Raw genomic sequence first — 13,252 nt, forward strand, 5'->3', positions numbered from 1 at the left:
TTTATAACTTTGGAGCTGTACTTGATTTATTTCAGATTTGTAATTTCAGGTGGAGTTGGTCCTAAAACCCTGTGGACTTAAGGGGTTAAGTATTTCATAAAAGACATAAAAGAGCATCCACTTCATAATACTGTTGTACAACAACAGAGTGTCTTCTGTCAGAGGCTTTTCCAGATGTGCTATAAGAAAGACTGCTACAGGAGATCCTTCCTGCCTGCTGCCATGAGTATCTTCAACAACTCTGTGAAGAAACCTAATAAGATTAGTTAAACTAGCATTTAATTTATCTTTGGGAGTAATACATAAATTGCACAATATCCCTTAGAATAAATGTCAATACTTGTTGTCTGTTATGTTTATTATAGTGATGCTTGTACCACTAAACCTTTGTAATTTTTGCCAAAATACATGTTGATAACAGGCATTGAAATAACCTTGCCTGCAAGCTGAATTCTCGCAGTATTTGTGCATTCATGAGCACGGGAGAATTCACCTTGTCCCGCTCCTACCTCTACCGTTCAAGAAGCGGCCCAGCATGCGTTTGCCAAGCACGTTACAGTATTATGGTTTAAGACAGGACATTTTGTTGTGAGATAAGCAAGAGATGCCAAGCCCACAGCTGAAGCAAAATAAACTTTGTAGTGCAGGAGGGCGCACACATAGGTGCTGCTATCACCTCTGTTTTGTCAGATTTCATCTTTTAAAGAAGAACAGCAAGAAGTGCTTTCTGCATTTTTGGATGACAAAAATGTTTGTGCTTGCTTATCACATTTTTATTTGATTCGGTGATTGGCTAAAACCAAACTTAAGCAGGCACTTGGTGTCGCTTCACCCAATAAGTTTGGAAAGGTCTGCTCAATGTCCCTCCTTTACCTGAACGGATTAAATGAGAGCAGGCCCAGATTGATAATGTGTAGAACTAAACCAAGAGTGCTGCACATTATTAGTCTGGTTTGCCAGGTTAGCATTGCACACTGCTTCGCATAACAACAAATGTCAATTTTCTTCACTGTGCAATTTTATTTTTTTACATTAATAAGTGTTTAGAAGGTTTCCCTATCAGCTCAGAAACCCAAAATGAGCTCCCATTTTAAATGATTTACAGTAATGTGTGTTTAGAAGCTGACAAACACTTGAGCTACACAGAGGACATTGTATGTACACATATAGTCTAACTATCTGAGTTGTATTTAAAGCTTTGTGAAAGCCAGTGAGAGAGTGAATGGTTGACACATAGCTCAGTTCAATTCTGATTAGAGACTCTCTGGCCAACTACTGCATTGTGCAATTATCATGTTTTTTTAATATATGAAAGTAAGTATACAAAAAATATGGAAAACATACAAAAATATATGTTTTACTTATATACAACATTCATAGTTTTTATATGAATATTGTGAAATTAATCATATTATTTTGATTAAATAAATGCAAAGCTGCGACAGACCGGCGACCTGTTCAGGGTGTACCCCGTCTCTCGCCCATTGAACACTGGAGATAGGCACCAGCACCCCTCGTGACCCCATGAGGGATAAGCGAGTCAGAAAATGGATGGATGAATGGATGGATAAATGCAAAGGTGGCACCTTTAAAGATGTAAGTCTTATATAATATGTAATATAAAACATAGTTTGAAGATGATTGAATGCTTAAATTTTTTTATATGGTTCTTATATAATTTTTTCCCAATGGGATGTACTCTTTAAGTAAGACAGATGTGAGGAAATGTCTAAATCTAAATTCCGACTTGGCTAAACTTATCCATATCATCAGTCAGAACAATTATTAAAACTTTACATTTCGAATTGTGTTTATCAAGGCTGGACAAGAACCCATTTTCATAATTTTAAGGTCACCAATTGACAGCAACCTTTTATTTTAAGAACAAATTATTCTAATTTAGTAATTATTTAAATTTTCCTTTATCAGGGATGTCTATATTAATGGAGAGAGATGTAAACAATGACTATCAAATAAAGACCAGAGACAAACTTTCTTTCCACTTTTAGTTGTTATTTACCCAAAGCTACAATACTGTGTTCTAAACTGCTAATAAACATATTATTGGCCAAATCTGAAAATGTGGAATGGTTTCACTTTTTTCTATCTAAGTTTACAAATGTCAAGTTCTAGTGTTAGTCCTCAGGACCCTTACTCTTGTATTGTTGATCATTCTTTCCTTTTATGAGAGCACCAAGGTTCAATATATGTCCATGAACTACTTGTTCAGAGTCATAAATATTTACATTCCTTGACATCAAAGCATATTTTTCTTTCTGTGGCTGTATGCTTATTGTAGCTTGTTAAAATCTACATTCGTGTATCATAAATTTTTCATGCCACCATACATCACTTCCCTTTTATCTCACAATCAAACGAGAGGCCAGTGATGCGTGTGTTAATTCAATATACAATATACAGTACAGTGTAAGGGTTCAAAAAGTATCAACCTGATGGCATTTATTTGTTCAGGGTATGTAACATGCGCATTGCCACTTTCTGTGTGTGCGCTAGCATTCTGGGCTCCATTTGGTCTTAGACAGTAGCTCTTTGTGAGTGTGATTAGATGCAAGCAGAACTCATCAATCCACAGAGATAAGACAGCTGCCTTGGAGCTGTGGATTACAGCCAAATGAATCAGTCTGTTGGGGGGGGGGGGACAGCATCAAGTAACTCTGCCCACTACCCAACTACCATTTCGTCCGTGGCTCTGCTGCAAACTGGAATGAGTCATTTGATATTGATGCTTGTGTACCTCTCAGCCAAATGCTGTGGACAGCCACCGGACTGAGATGGTCACATAATTCAGTGGCAGTTTGATCAACTATATATGGAACACCTTTGCCCTGTTCCATATTTATCACTCTCTGTAAATCACCCACAAGGAAATGAATACACATTGGACCGTTTCACACACAGCCATTTAAATCCATGGCCACCATACCATTGCAGATGAGTGAGAGTCAGAATTTTCATAAAAAGAACCCTGAATAACAGTTCAACTGATTTGGTTTCATTGACAGTGTATTAGAAAGTATTAAATGTTTTATTATGCTTGTTCCTACAGTGTTCTGTTTTTATGATTTCCTTTAGACAAACTATGCGAAACCATACAAGAGCCATATTCCCCAGTGCTGATCATCATACTATCATCCTTGGCAATGGTACAGGTACTCGTTTTTTAATTGTCTGCAAACACTTCACCTAATCAATCTAGGAGTTTAAAATGACAATAAATTAAGTCTGGCAATGAAATAACCTTGATGCCACATGTACAATCTGATGTAATGATGTAATGACATATATCCAACACTTTACTCTTTAAAGAAGATTGCTAAAAAAATGCGCAGAATGGAGTATCTATCCATAGGACCACAATAAAGCACAAATTTGATAAGGCTGGGCTTTATAGAAGCCAGAAATAGGCCATTACTTTGGCCCTGTCCACATGAAGATGAACAGGATAAGTTTTCTTAAATGACTAAGAACACATGTGTGCCTAAATGAGGGAATGCAGAACCACTGGAAATGCTGTAGTAAGTATGCTAGGCACATTGGTGGTGCTGTGATACAACCACAGAAACAAAAAGCAAAAAACACTGGGCATGTGCAGACAATACATATGAAGTAAGCAAAGCACCACAGCAGGAAATCAGACATAAACAAAGCCAATATTTGCCTATGCATGAACGCAAAACCGGACGGCGCTATGCTTGTTGTTATTTATCAGAGTGAGGTGCGTGTGGGTTTTAGAGAGAGGCAAAGCTGTGACATCATCTTTTAAGATGTACACATGGAAACAAAACATTTGCATTTTAAAATGTTTCCACTCTGGGTCCCGGTTGTCGTTTACGGTCTCCCAAAATGCTGGATCTGTGTGGACGCACAACCCAAATGACAAAATGCCTTGTCGTATACATCTAATCTTATCTTGGTGTGGATGGGCCCTCAGTGTTAAAACAAAGAAGGAACATTACAAGTTTGCCAAAAAGCATTTAGGCGACTCCGAAAATGTTTGGAGGAAGGTGCCCTGATCAGATGAGACTAAAACTAAGCTATACGGGCACTAAGGAAAATACGCAAACCCAACACATCCCATTAACCCAAGTGAAACATGGGGGTGGCAACATCATGCTGTGGGGATGTTTTTCAGCAGCAAGGGCTGTGAAACTAGTCCAAGACGAGGGAAAGACAGGTGATGCTACATAAAAGGATATTCTTAAGGAAACCCAGTGTCAGTCTGCCTGTGACTGGAGAATGGGATGGAGGTTCACCTTCCCAAGTATTCTGCATTTGAGCGGTTTAAAGGTAAACATTTAAATGTGTTGGAATTGACTAGTTAAAGTCCAGACTTCAATCAAATTGAGAATCTCTGGTTAGACAAGGGAAAACCATCAAGCATAAAGGAGCTGGACCAGTCTTGTCTTGAATAATGGGCAGAAATCCAAAAGGCAAGATGTGGCAAGCTCATAGACACTTAACCAAAGCCACTTGTAGCTATAATTTATACAAACGATGGCTCTTTAAAGTACTGACTTCAGGTAGGTGGGAGTGGTAAACAGTTACTCACACTGAAGTTTTCTGTCATTTGGTCGTATTTGTTTTTCGCTTTCCAAAAAAAATAAATGTGTCTTCAATGGTGTAGGTATGTTCTGTAAATGAAATGGTGAAAACTCTCAATCCATTTTAATTTCAGGTTGTGAGGCAACAAACCATGAACAATACTAAGTGGGTGAATAAGTTTGCAAGTTACTGTATGGTGAATGTCCTTATTGATGCAATCCAGTCTCTTTTGCGTTAAACTCTAATAAACACTTGCTATAATTGACTATAATAAAAATATTACCACTGAACTTACTTGTTTTCAAAAGAAAAGTTACAAAATATGTAGCAACTTTCAATTCTGTGGCCCTGACATAAACTTACAAAATGCTTTGAAGTCCACAAAACAGAATTAGCACCATTCCAAGTGTGAATCTTCAGCTCAGGAATTATTAACCTATTTCCTTAGTTGTGCCTACTGATGTTTGAACACATATGCAAAGAGAAATCATACAAGATAAACCAATGAGTGTATGTGTGAATGGCTAAATAAAAAATATAAATATATCATAAAGATTATTGTAAAAGTCAGGTAAGGTTGATGAGGTTGTACACAATTGTTGTGCCATTTTGCATGTTTTAAAGGTGCATAACCATATTATTTGACTTTTTTTCTTTATATGTCAGTAGCTCACTCTGGTTGCATACAAATATTTTATGAAAGATTATCACATCCTGCCGACGTATAAGTTGTTATTTTGGTGTTTTATGCTTTGTTTGTGCTCAATTTGTTAGTAAATAAAGCCTTTCGTGTTCATTTATGATTTTAACGGAAGTACGTACTGCACATGCACAGCAGAGGTTAAAACAAGGAAGCGGCTAATGGCTAAAAGCATCTCCAGGTGAAACAATGAAGAATGTTCCAAGATCTGGAAAGAAAAAAAATGCAAAAAAATGTAATAATTATTCCAAGAGGGAAAAGACTGGAATGTCGCTGGGAATACAGAATGACCACTGAAGCGGACGCTAAACCTAACGATTGATCAGATGTGATCGCAGAGTTCACTGACATGAGTAAATGTTCGGATATGAAGCTCTTAAAGTTCCTGTTAGATCAGTTTATTTAATTAATAACTGTTGGTCTTTGATCACGCTGAGCTGCTGCTTTACTGCGAGGCATTTCAGATGTTCAGGCTCTGTGGTATTATATCATTTTGATTTAATAATTAAGCAAACCGGCATTATGATAGTTCTGGGATACAGTCGCTATATGGCGCCATGTCTGTTTATATCTGCTAACTCAGTCTGTTAGATATTGTTCGGTGAATATCAGGAAATCAGGCTGATATTAGGACAATAGTTGAAAAAGTTAATTTGAGCACTGGCATTCTTTTGACAGTGTACTCTACAAATATGGATTAAGGAGTGAAAACTTCTCTTTAAGTATAATAATTTATTAACAGAAATAAATGAACATCCAGAGAACACCACAGTAAAATGTTCTTTATCTGAATTAAGCATATATTTCAATCAACAAATCCCCTTTACTAGGCTAGTGAAACTTAACTAAACTACTAAGCAAAATTAAGATAAAAAGAAGCTAAGGAACTATGTACACACAAAATAACAAAAGGGCAAAAACTGCCTTTATTAGCAAGTTTCCCCAGATGACCCATCCTCACACCCAGTCCATCTATCTCTTAGACCCCTTCCTTGAATAAACCTTTAAATTAATATATTTGTGGTGTAGTCCTTGCTAGTGAAGCTGTGTCTGCATTAAAGCAGCAGAACCCCTGCTAAAAAAACATATCTGTTTATAAAGCGTGTAACTTAACAGCTAAATTTGACTCAGAGTAATATGAAAAAAAAATTATTTTTACATTAACCCACAGTTGCCCCCCACTTGAAAAGGCTTCTTTTTCAGAGGAGTTGTAATTGGAATTCACTCAAGATTCAGTTCACATTTCTTTTCATATTTTAAAGTTGCGGTCAAAACAGGGGCTAAACCTTTGAATACAGAGAAGAAAACACACAAAAGTTTAAGAAAATGTAACCCAAATAAATCACAATCAATAAATATAAATTGGATACCCTAAAATGAAATGTTTCTAGAAGTATATACTCCTTAACATTAGGTAGAAAATACCCACATTTAAAACTCCCAGAATAAAACATGTTTAGAACACTATTCAATGATGAGTTTAACTTTACACTTTGACAGCGTTTCATTCCTTTAAATACCCCCCCCCCCCCCAAAAAAAAAACATTTAGCAGATATCTTGTATTTTACATATACTACACATTTTAAACTGCACTTTCATAGAAATATAACAATTAAAATTTTCATTTTTATATGACATGACTTTAACACATTACATTAATAACATGTTCAAGTACATGGCTTAATATGTTAGTCCACTGCTATAAAGACACATTCTGCAATTGAAAGCTCACCAGCTTCTTCCTTTTTTGAATTGAGCTTCAGCCTGCAGTCTTTTTTCCCCAAACTCCAGATTTTCGCACCACTTCTTTCAAATTTTTTGCTCATTGCTGTCCTATAAATGAGTGCCCCCAAACTCCCTTGATCATTAAAGCATTTCCACCTGTTGAAAACAGAGTACTGCCTCCAGGTTGGGAGACTCACCCTGACCTGCACTCAGCCAGAGAGGAGCTGAGCCTGCAGCTCAGCTCAACAGTAGCATCTGCTGTTGCGTCTCTGCCTTTGGGGCCAGTGGGGCCAGGCCCAACCAGATTTTTCTGTGGAGTCTATGTTCATAATAATCTGTGGGACATGATTGTTTTTTATAGAGTAATATTGTAAAAAAAGACCAATTCCCTTACCAATAAAATTCTGTTCTAAACATTTGAATCTATATATCTAAGTCTGCTAGAATTCTATCAAACTCAGTAGGATATATGCTCTTGACGTGCCTTGATATGGGGGCCGGCCCACCAACATTTGTTTAATTAATGAACATCAGAAAAATACAGGGCGCATGCCCAACAAACTCTCAGAAGACAGCTGAAATCCTACAGCCCCAAGCTTGGATTGTCCAGTCAAAATACGTTTACGTTCTGTCAGATAGTGTGTGACCTCTAGTGTTAGTTGGCCTTGCTAGCTCATTGAAAATTTGATGTGAATCTTCTCTGTTCAATAAATGAACAATATGAGTGAGCTTTTATTCATAATGTTATGTATAAAAAATGTATTACATTTAGCTGATATAAAATTACATTTCTAGTGTGTTGGTTTATCTGTTTACTTTAAAATTTTTATTAAAGTCAGGCTGTATGCATCACAAAAAATTGTTTCTGCTAATAGGTGTTCAGTTTTTGTGCCCTACTTAACTTATCATGCCAGAGATGCCTGTGAGTATCAGTCATGCTAAATGTTTTCTTCTGACTAAAGATCTGACTGAGAACATTTAACTCTAAATTCCTTTATTGATTTCTTGTTTGCATTGTCCTGTCAACATCCTTCAGTGACAGTAAATAAAAAAGAGTGACACCTGATAATGGAGCATCCACTTTATTTTCCTCTATACAGTTTTCTATGTTTATCTAAATTATTGTTTTAAATAAAATTGTACCATAGATTTACAGTCAGCTCTACTTTGTATGTGTTTTCATAGAACATTGTCTACTAATGCTGTTGATTTGAAGTGGTGGCAAACAGAATAACTTTTCGTTATTTTATTTCAGAACCTGTGTCCTGTGTGATCTCTGCTCTGGAAACTGTACTCAACTAAGTGGACAGTGAATTGTACCAGCTGTTACACCAGATTATGTCATGGTCAAGTGTTTTCTTCAACCAACAACAACCTTAGGCAAGTTTACTTACACATATGATGTTCTATGGACGGATGAATAAATGGTCTTTTTACTGTCATTAAAACAATAAAGATTTCCAGAACTCTCAAAAGACCTTTGTGGTTAGAATTTCTTTTTTTCAGAGACTTTTTGCAGCTCTAGTGGCTCACGTTTTAACACAGTAAGCAGACAGAAAGGAGGGTGGTAGAGGGGGAGAGACATGCGGCAAAGGACCACAGGTCGGAGTCGAACCCAGGTCGACTACATCGAGGACTAAGGCCTCCATACATGTTGCGCTACCCGCTGCGACACCAGCGTGCCCGTGGTTAGCATTTCTAATGTGCACTGACAGCTGTCCTGTCCTGGACATGCAAAGAAAAAAGACATTTATTTCTGGAAATACGCTAATTGTTAAATGGTTAAATTAGCTCTGAAAATTAAACTCAGCTGATAATTTAAGTGTTTAATTTCTGTGTTCATGGTAGATTTTGTTTCAACACTTTCTTAAAATGTCACTACATTAGCCCTTTTTGATGTTGCTAAAACACTTTGCCGCTAACTTGCTATAAACTACTTTAGTTATCACATTAAAAATTACTCCTTCACATTTCTTTTTGAAGATATTTTAAATTCAGTCCCTGAAATTTACCTGGGGAAACAAATGTGATCATGACTTTGTACATGGTTAGCACTCACCTACCTACTTTCATATAGCTGAATATATATGTATGTGATTGCAGACTGATGCAATCACCTAAGAATAACATGTAATTTTAATCAAGACCATGATGTTTCACTCTGTATATAACAGGCAGGCTGTTTTGGATGTACAGTTCACTATGAAGAAACACAATCATGGAACTCTCCAAAGTCAGAAAGGATTAGTTTGTTTTTATACTAGTTTGGATGATTATCTTATTTCTTAGCTTTTCAGAGTCCAAAACACTGTACAGCTTTACTTTACGGACAGGAGTTTTTCTTTTTGATGTCTTGAACTCCCTGCAAGAGGTAAAACTGCATCAAGTGCTCCTGCTCAGAAAAAAAAAATCAAATGCATTTGTGAAGTGGGAAAGTGTGTTAATGGCTATTTTTTGTAAACATAAATAAATAAATAACTCCCTTTTTTTCAAAAAACAAACAAATATTAAAGGTTCAGTAACACTGCATTAAAAACACCATGCCACAATCTAAAAAGGAAATAGATTGTGCTTGTGGTGCAAAGACAATATTTCCAAGGATGAGACAGGGAAAAGTAGATTAAAAGCCTAGCTGTCTGCTTTTGAAGTTGGTATTTTCCCCCCATGCCTATGTTTCTGGTTTCTTCCAGAATTTCAAAAGACTGATTAGTTGATTTGAGAGTGCAAATAAACATTTTGGGTGAGTTAATGTGTGTTTCTCTATTGTTCTCAGGGAACCTGAATATAGATTATAATTTATCATGTTCCAGGTCTTGAGAAGAGAGCATGGAGAAAACAAAAGTGTGGAAAAATGTTTGGTTTTCAAGATTTTTAAACTTACATTGTTCTAAAAGATACAAATCTTACAACCTTAATAAATGACATGGTTAATTATATTGATATGTGTTCAATTGCCATGCATTATGTTTAATTGCCCCATCACATTTTAACCATCAGTGTTTTAGTTTTTCAGACACTCTGGGCACATTGCAACCAAGACCTAAACTTCTTTTTGTCCCATCCAGGGGTCACCACAGGGAGACATCTGTCTCCATCTAACCTTCTATTCTGCATTGAGACAAAAACAAAGAGGACAAAAACCAGTGAATTAAAGCCGGCAAAGGAGATCACTGGTGACATCATTATTACCCTCAGTGACAGGAGTCATTTTCTTCCCTTGAAGTCTTTCTTTCAATGGGATGTTATGGGTCATAGCCTATGGTTTTGTCATCTGTTTATATCCCCTTGCTCAAAGTGTCCCTCCTTATCCTCATCCATCCATCCTGATTACACCTCTAATAGCTCCTTTTCACAGCAGCCACCAACTGCGATGGAATTATGCTTGAATGAACAGCGACGTTCCCCTCACCCCCCTTCTTTAAACCCCGCTCCCCACACAAACAGGCACACACACAATTTTATTTCAGTTTTCAATTACTAAACAAATACAACATAATTTAATTAGAGGATGAAAGATAACAGCATAGTTTTCAATTTTTTTTAATATTTGCCTTAGAAGCTTTAGGCCTTGTACATGTGTGACTGGGTCTTTTTAAAAAAATAATATTTTTTTTTGTAAATCATTCAAAACAAAAGTCAGAATCCTTCAAAACAATGACAATGTTGAACTGCATAGTGCCTCTGGTAGGGAGTTTTTGTTAAACAGCTGACCACCAAGCACTCTTTCTCCTTGTTTATATGTAAAAATAAACAAGCAAAAAGTGCCTGGACCAACAGTAATTTTTATAATGTCTTACATATGCTTTTACTTTGAAGTCTAAATACCAAGGTTTATTTCTCATATTTCTCAACAGGGAATTTGACCAGTTTAACATTGATTAGACCAATGTCAAAATAGACTGCTCCCTGATAACAATAATTTTTCCTTCACTGCAAGGCAAAATCTATATAAATGGTCACACATGTGTTACCTGACTCCGCCAGATAGATTTGCTCCGCATATCCATCTGGAAACCTTCCGTTGAAGTACCTAATTTTGGGAAGGGGCGGAAATACTGGTTAGCTGATTGGCCTATGTTGGTGATAGACGGGCCAAATAAACCAATCAGATTCGTCGTCGCTCGTAACAGAGCGACGACGAAAACACAACCACAAGCCAAGCTACTCTTGCTGCTGCAGGTAAAGGCTCGTTAGCTCAGCAAAGAAATACTCTCTAATTCCGATAAAACTTGCTCGATAGCTACGCTAACGCTAGCTTCATCGGCTGAAGCCGCCATGTTCTTAAGACTGAACTGTTGCGCTTCTCGTTGCGTCACACCTCAACCCGCCTCAAAGCCAACGCTGATTGGACGTTCGTTTGGTGAACGGCTCCAAATTTTCTTTAACGGAGAGTAGCCAGACTGATCTGCGAGTGAAACCTTGAAAGCTCGCGAGATCAGGATGGTCTCACGAGGCTAACACATGTGACCCTAAAACTAAATTTTTGTAATGTACACACGCAGTCACAAAAAGTCTCCACTTTGGCTTGAGTTTTCAGAGAAATAGTTTCAGGTGATGTTAAACAACGTTTTGTGTGGTTGATAGGCCAAAAGCACATAAATTGTAATAGTTTTCCCAGATATCTGGCAACGTCATTCAGGGAAGGAGAACAGACACCAGGTAGAGGCTTGACACATCCAAATGCCTGTGTAAAATATTACGTACAGGGTAAAAGATGATCGTTTTCTGCTTCAACCTCCAAGAAATGTTTTTTACTTCATGTTTAACTTTACTTCATTGATTTCAACCTTCTACACTCTCTTTTGACAGTTTCCTCATTTCACAATCCTTTTTCTCTTTTTTGCGTGTTTGACACTGTGGTGTTGCCTCTAGCTCTCCACAGGGAAAATCATCCCCCATTGTATAACCCCACCAACCTTATCAGTGACAGGAGAAAGATGAATAAGGGATCAAAAGGGCCTTTTTCTCCACCTCTCATTCTGTCAGGTCATATTTACTCAGTGTCCCAGTGGTTCTGCGCAATGCCACACAATCCAATTACACGTGACAGCCTTTTTCATTTCTGTGAATTGCTTAATGCAGTTGCATTGATATTGAAATATTGTTACCAAACCTGATCACGGGGACATCATGACCATACAGATGAGGCCCACAATGGATCTGACTCTGTTTAACGGCAGCTCAATAAGAATTCCAAGTGATTTGAACCTTCGTACCTAAACTAGTGCACATGGGAAAGGAGAAAAGAGTCATTAATAGCATATTATACATACTGTGCCTTGCAAAAGTATTAACCTCTTTAACCTGTTCACATTTTTCAACACAAACTGGGACAAAATAGTAAAGCAGAATGGAAATGATACATGGTTTGCAAATACCTTTATTCTAATACCCGTATATACAATTAATTGCAGCCTGTTGCTTTCAGAAGTCACCCAATTAGTTAAAAAAGTCCACTTGCATTAATATATATCCCCAGCTGCTCAGTCAAAGCCCCCATGGTTTGTTAGAGAACATTGGTGAACAAACATCATCATGAAGATCAGGGGGCAAAGTAGAAATGTCAAGAATAAAGTTCTGGAGAAGTTTGAAAATGGTTTAGGTTATAAAACAATATCCCAAACTTTGTAGATATTATGTTGGACTGTTCATAATCTAAAACAAAAGCAACTGCAAACCTACTGAGGTATGGCTATCCACCTAAACTAACAGCCTTCAACAGAATTAAAAAAGCCACCCACAGTCTGGTGGGAGAAACTGTAGACAGAACAGGATTAGGTTTGCACTTCACATATCTCGTCTTTACACACCGTATTTTTCGGACTATAAGACACGCCTAAAAATTGATGGTGCACCTTATATATGATTACTGTACTTGTTGTGCTTACTGACCAATGTTATGTGGTACAATGCGCTCAAAAATCTGTTTAAAGGTGTAAGTACAACTTCGGTTACCAACGAAGCCACTCGGCTCAGTGGATATTCAGAGCATTACAGTACACTGTCATTACCTGACCGTAATGTCGAAACACGACATTGCATTCATGTAAAGGCCCCCATATACTCGGGTGTACTTCACTCCACGGAGGTCCGCATGTACTCAAGGCAGACTCTGCACATACCGGTGCCTGCAGAGCTCAATTTTCACACAATAAACTCCTCGGCGGCAATAAGTCTTTACATCAAACTGTTTTACATATGACACCGAGCTCGATACACTGAGCTGCTCCAAACAGGTGGTCACAAGGACGCGCAGCATCACA

This window comes from Fundulus heteroclitus, chromosome 8, assembly GCF_011125445.2.
Source record: "Fundulus heteroclitus isolate FHET01 chromosome 8, MU-UCD_Fhet_4.1, whole genome shotgun sequence".
Classification (NCBI taxonomy): domain Eukaryota; kingdom Metazoa; phylum Chordata; class Actinopteri; order Cyprinodontiformes; family Fundulidae; genus Fundulus; species Fundulus heteroclitus.